The sequence below is a fragment of the Phalaenopsis equestris genome, unplaced genomic scaffold, assembly GCF_001263595.1.
Source record: "Phalaenopsis equestris unplaced genomic scaffold, ASM126359v1 Scaffold000106, whole genome shotgun sequence".
NCBI classification, from domain to species: domain Eukaryota; kingdom Viridiplantae; phylum Streptophyta; class Magnoliopsida; order Asparagales; family Orchidaceae; genus Phalaenopsis; species Phalaenopsis equestris.
Window position 1 is genome coordinate 301,815 of NW_018164548.1, and position 6,890 is coordinate 308,704.

Below are 6,890 nucleotides of genomic sequence, written 5' to 3' on the forward strand. Positions count from 1 at the left end.
TTTTCTGAAATTAAAGTTTAAAATTAAAGCTAGCAAGATTTTCAACTTTTCAAAAGACATAGAAATAAGTTCAATCCTAACTAGCTAAAACACATTACTCAACACACAAAAACAATTACTATCCTAAAATTAAAAAAAAAACTAAGAAAACACAAACATTACAATAACAATTAAAAAAAAAGTTCAACACATCACATAGTCCAAACAAGTACATAAACTCAAATGTATCGAGTCCAAACCACGTAGTCCATCACATATTACAAATATAAAAATAACTCAGTCCTCTTCCTCATCATCGGAATCATCGCTATTCCAGACATCTGTAGGCGCATAATCAAGGTATCTGGGATATGAAGGAAATTCCACTCCTTGGTTACCCCTGATGAGGCTCTCCAAAGATGAGTGAAATTTCTCCTCATAATCACTACGCCTTCTAGCATACGAATCAATATGATCTACAAAGTTTTCTAAATTTTGTACCTTCTCTATGGTATAATTAATATTTTCCATCATCCTCTACAATAATTGATCTTGAGTTTTAGTAGACTCACCTCTAGAAGTAGATGCTCGCAAGGTAGATGGTCTAGATGCAGAAGCAGTAGAGGTGGATACAACAGACGCCGACATTCCATAACTTCTTTAAAATCCTCCTCTCTAACCAAAAATAGTGTGTTTAGAATACGACTTCACATTTACACTTGTAATTGGATTTAAGGGCAACAACACTTCTTCCCAGCTATCATATCTCACTCCAGCCTGTTCACACAAAGAAAAGATCAAGGAAGCAAATCCCAAACCTGTATTAGTAGTGGAAGTGGCAGAACTGATGATAGTCTGACAGATCAAAGCTCCAATACTGATAAGCTTGCCTTCCTGAATACAATAATTCATTCTCTCCCTCATAACTTCACTAAGATGATTTGTCGGTAACAGAAGAGCTGAAATAAAGTAGTGTAACGCCTTCGATGGTGCACTTAACTTTGAAGTGGAAAAGTTGACTCTCCTCTCATTTGTGATTTTCCAGAGTCCCCTTTCAACAGTCAAATATGAAATAATCTCGTCCAGTTCCGTCTTAGTCGGACTATAGTTCGCATAAAAATACAAAGTATCAGGTGGTTAATGATAAAACATATTATTTATCTCCGGTGAAAAAGGTACCAATTTGCCTCTAACCATGACTTGATCCTCTTCTGCCTCATGGAGGTTTGCATAGAACTCCTGAACTATGGAAATACCAGCCACAACAAAAAAAAAACAGAATTGTTCCCATTGTTGGTGAACAATTTAATCTTCCAGGGATCCACCTAGATTTTTAAAACACCTCTCAGGAATCAACTTTTGTGACTGTAGAGCGTCATTATTCCTATCAGGAGATTTCGAACTCACAAACTTGCTCGAATCAAAGTGGGTCTTTCCCTTACTCCTCTTCATACTTGGGGTCATTCTACAAATTTCACAAAATTCCACAATAATTTCAAAGATCAAGTCTAATCCACTAAACTTAACTCATATAACATAACTTATACTTTCTACGTAATATCTATAAATTTTTCCTCATTTTTCACCATGAATAGTGATTTTCGGGTTTTTGATTTTCGGGTTTCCATGAATAGTGATTTTCGGGTTTTTCCAAATGTACTCAAAATATGTGGTGAAAATCCAAAATTTTTACATAGAAGTAAATATCTTACCTTAAGAAATCCAAATCTAGCAAATTTGTCTCAAATCCACCAAGAAATCTTCATGAAAAGGTTTGCCCTAGACTTCAAAATGGCGGACTCGAGAGGAAGAAGATGACGATGGGAGTAAAAATGGTGATTTTTTGGGGTATTTTTCACCTTTAACCGTTCATGAATCAATTTTCGTGAACCGACGCTTGTGCAGGTAAGTGGCGCTTAGGCGCCTGCCTTTCGGGTTACATCGCGCTGAAGCGCGTGTGGCGCTTGAGCGCTAGTGCACGATGTTTGATATTTTTGAACTTAAGTAAAATGCACTAGTAGACTAAGTATGTCACCCCTAAATGGTCTTATAACACTTAAATGACTTTTTTCCTCTGTTTTAACCTTTCTCTTTCTCAAAATTCTCCAATATAGCTAATTTGATTCGATGCTAAAATAACACAAATTTTCACATAAACAAACCATATATTTATTTACGAACAAGTACAAGTACATGTAACACTTAATTCTCATTCCGAATAGTCTCGGAATAGTCTCGGATGAGAAAATTTCTGAGAAAATTTCCCTAAATACAAATACTTAACAAACATTCACAATTAAACACATAAAACATAAACACTAAAAATAAGATTTAACACTAACACATAAAAACAACGACTCCTAAAAAGCAAACTCTAACACTGAACTTAATTTCATTCTTCATTTATTGGGACAGATTCATGTCTTTCATTGGTCTCTCCTTGGGCATTCGGGATATAGAGTTGATAAAATGGACGGTGGTGACGAGCTCTGATACAATCTTCTTCAATCTATTTCTGCTTAAGATAAATCACATTATCCTCTTCTTCTATATAACTAGTATGACTAAATTGCATTTTCAATTGCCATCCAGTATGCTCTAGATGTGCATTAACTTCATTTACCTTTATCCAAAGTAAAGCCATCCATGGTAGACTCAATTTTGTTGATCTTTTCCTAAATTCCTTCAATACTAACGACTAAGAAATTGTTGTACATCTCTTGTGCACTTTGATTAATGAATCTCTTCCTCATCGTCTCTTCCTTCTTCTTCAAATTCATCTCCCATGAAGACATTTTCTCTAAATCTCTCTTTCTCTTAGACTTTTAGGGCTAAAAATGATCTGGGGGTGAAATTCCTTCACAAACCCTTCTATTTATAGGCATAAATCCCTCAAATAACTTCTAGGCACGTCCTAAAACTACCATGACATGTTTAATTTAACAAATTGGTGATTAAAGCTTCTAGAAATTAAATTCTTGCACATGGTTTTTAACATCCGAGCTTAAGCGTCAGTGCTCAATTTTGCACCAGTCAACTTAACGTTCAAATACTAATTCTAGCATGTATAGATCACTGAATAAAGTCTTAAAATCATTACTAACATATAATAGTCTAAAAAATACTACCCCAATTTTCTTAATCACACACAATAAAAAATCAAAGCAAAAATACACTGTTAACTATGGGTTGCCTCCCACAAAGTGCTTGGTTTTACGTCGTCAGTCCGATGTAACCATTGCTTATTTTGGTTGACCCAACATCATGGTTGACCCAACATCAATCGATTATTAAATTTACGTTGATCCCCTACAAAATAAGGTTTCAGCCTATGACTATTCACTTTAAATACTTTCTCAGTTTTATGATTTTTGATATCCACAGCTTCATAAGAATAAATTTTTATCACAATAAATGGACACATTCACATGTACTTAAGTTTGCCTGAAAATAATCTTAACCTTGCATTATATAGCAAAACTTGTTGCCCAAGCTGAAAATTTTTAATAAGAATCCTTTGATCTGCCACATCTTCATCTTTTTTTTTTTGTATGTCTTAGCACTCTTATAAGACTCATTCTTTATCTTTTCAATCTCATTTATTTGCAATAATATTTTCTCACCAGCATCTTTCAAATTATAATTGAACTCCTTAATCACCCAATATGCTTTATGCTCAAGTTCAACTGGTAAATGACAAACTTTCCTAAATATTAACCTATATGGGGACATTCCTATAGGAGTTCTGTATGCAGTCCTATAAGCCCACAAAACATAGTCAAGTTTGGCTGACAAGTTCATTTTTTTTGGATTCACAGATTTTTCCATAATTCTTATAATTTTCGGATTTGACAATTCAGCCAAACCACTTGTTTGAGGATGGTAAGCAGTAGCAATTCTATGATTTATATGATATTTATTTTATAATTTCTCCATTATGACATTTCTGAAATGATTTTTCCTATCAGTTATGATCACTCTCGACATTCCAAATCTACAAAATATGTCTGTTTTCAAAAATGTTGCAACACTTTGAGCATCATATCGAGGTAAATAATCGACTTCTATCCATTTGGATACATAGTTCACTGCTAACAATATATATAAATTTTTGAATGATGGTAGAAATGGTCCATGAAATCCAATCCCAAACATCAAATATTTCAACTTCTAGCATATAATTGAGGGGCATCTCATTTTTTCTAGAAATATTGCCTACTCATTGACATTTATCACAAGTTTTGATATAAGCACTAACATCTCTAAAGATAGTAGGCCAATAGAATCCAGATTGTAAAATTTTGTATGATGTTTTATCAACACCAAAATGTCCCCCAAAATCAAAATTATGATATTTTTGGATAATTTCATAAGTTTCTCTAAAGGTACACATCTTCGAATAATCATATCCTTTCCTTATTTATATAAAAATGGGTCATCCCAAAAATTAGTCTTAGCTTCAGAAATAAATTTTCTCTTCTGTTGGCATGTCATTCCATATGGTATAATATCACTAACAAGAAAGTTCATAATGTCGGCATTCTACGGAACACGGCACTCACTGTCAAAATCTATTTAGGACAAAGATATTGAACAAATTTTTTTTTGGAAAATGTTCATTATTTTCTTTTTCAAAACAAAGTGGTTTTTCTAACTCAAGTCTGGACAAATGATCAGCAATTTGATTTTCAATTCTCTTCTGATCTACTATTATAAAATCAAACTCTTTCAAAAGAAGAATCAATCTTATAAGTCTAGGTTTAACATCCTTCTTCTTCATTAAGTACTTAATAACAAAATGATCCGTATGCACTACGCAATGAGTTCCAGTTAAATATGATCTAAATTTATCAAAGGCATATACTATTTCTAATAACTCTTTTTCAATTGTTGTATAATTAATTTGGCTTTCATTAAGAGTTTTACTAGCATATTAAATTACTTTGAAAATTTTATCATATCTTTGTCCTAAAATAACTCAAATAGCATAATCACTAGCTTCACACATCAGTTCAAAAGGTTTTCCCCGATATGGTGAAATTATAATTGGTGTAGTGTCTAATTTTTCTTTTAATAAATAAAAAAATTTTAGGCACTTTTCATCAAAATTGAAAATTACATCTTTCTCCAATAAATGGCATAAAGGCTTAGCAAATTTTGAAGGCTTAGCAAAAAATGGCATAAAGGCTTAGCAAATTTTGAAAAGTTTTTAATATATCGTCTGTAGAATCCAACATGTCATAAAAAACTCTTAATTTCCCTTATATTTTTTGGATAGGGTAAATTAGCGATCACTTGAATTTTAGCAGGATCTACTTTCACACCATTTTCCGATATTTGATGTCTTAATATAATTCCTCCTACTATCATAAACTGATATTTTTCCCAATTAGGGACTAAATTTGTTTCTTCATAGCGCTTAATAACATTAAATAAATGTTCTAAACATGAGTCAAATGAAGTTTCAAACACTGAAATATCATCCATAACGACTTCAATCCCTTTTTCAATTAAATCACAAAAAAATTGACATCATGCATCTTTGATCACTTTTCACTCATTTTAGCATTTTTCACCTTTTTTACTTGTACCTGAAAGAAAAACACAAAAATATCTTTCATTAAAGCGCAATATCTCCAAAATATGTATAAAAATATGTCTAAAAATACTATATATTTTAGGTGTAACAAGTAACCTTCCACATAGGAGGCTTTCTGACCATCGACTTCGGGTTTCATTCATCTATCAGAGAGTGGTGAGGCAAGCCAAAAATCTATTTATTCTCCCTTGGTGCCAAGTGAACTAATTAAGCAGAAATTTTCAGAAAAAAATCTGGATGGGAGCCCTGAGCTAGCTGGGGAAGCAGAGTGCAGGCGAAAAGTCAAGGTTGTAGCTTCAAATTCTAATCCGTTCATTCCCATGCTTCTAAGAAATAAGATGACAGGACAGGACCACTGGATCCCATTGCAGAAGAAGCAACCAAAAGTCTACATCAATTCAAATTCTAGCCATGGTCTGATAAACTAGGAGAGAGATTGGTTCCCATTGAACTCTGAGTAAGCCATGTATGCCTCCACCATCATGAATATCTTTTGATCAACTGGTCTAGAGAAACATCTGTATAATCTCCATCAGCTGAATTATGGTAATTGATCAACCGCTTCCAACTTCTCAGCTATGCTTTGACCCATCATTTGACCTCACGAAAGAGATGAACAGTCTAAGGTGAAAGCTCGAGGATACTGGGAGCATGCAGAGTTGGTGAAAATCAGGGCGGCCTAGGTAGAGGCTGAGTTGAAGGATGTGAGAGTAGAGCTGGAGATAACATTTGAGTAGATATATGCACTTCAGGAGGAAAATACTAACAAAATCAAGTGGATATCCTCTATGATAAACGCTAAAGAACTCCTTAATATGTAGGTTGAATATTTGGAGGAGGGTTGAAAAATAACAGTAAATGAATTTGTAAGAGGGGGGATGTTGACCCCCAAACATTCTCATATTAATGAATTTAAAAGCTTTTTGATGCCCACTCAACATTAGAACATTGAAATGAATTTGAGGGTGATAATGTGGCAGACTGAGGTTCATCAAACACTTGGACTAAAAATCCTTGGATTCAATTTCTTTTCTTTCTTAGTACATGTAATCATGATAATATACATGATAGTTTTGTAAAAAAGGACTACATGAATGAAACTTGAACTTTTGGTTGTTTTATATCTGGTTGAAGTGATCATGTTTATCGTTCTTTTATTTCCTTACGACATTCACTCGTCTTGAGTCGATGATTGAAAGTTAATTTTGTTCCAACAGACTAATCAGATATTGTGTTGTTGCCATTGGCTATTTGGGATTTTTGTGAGTCGATTGGGTGTTAATTCTTATGTAGACCTAAGCTTTACTTGTCC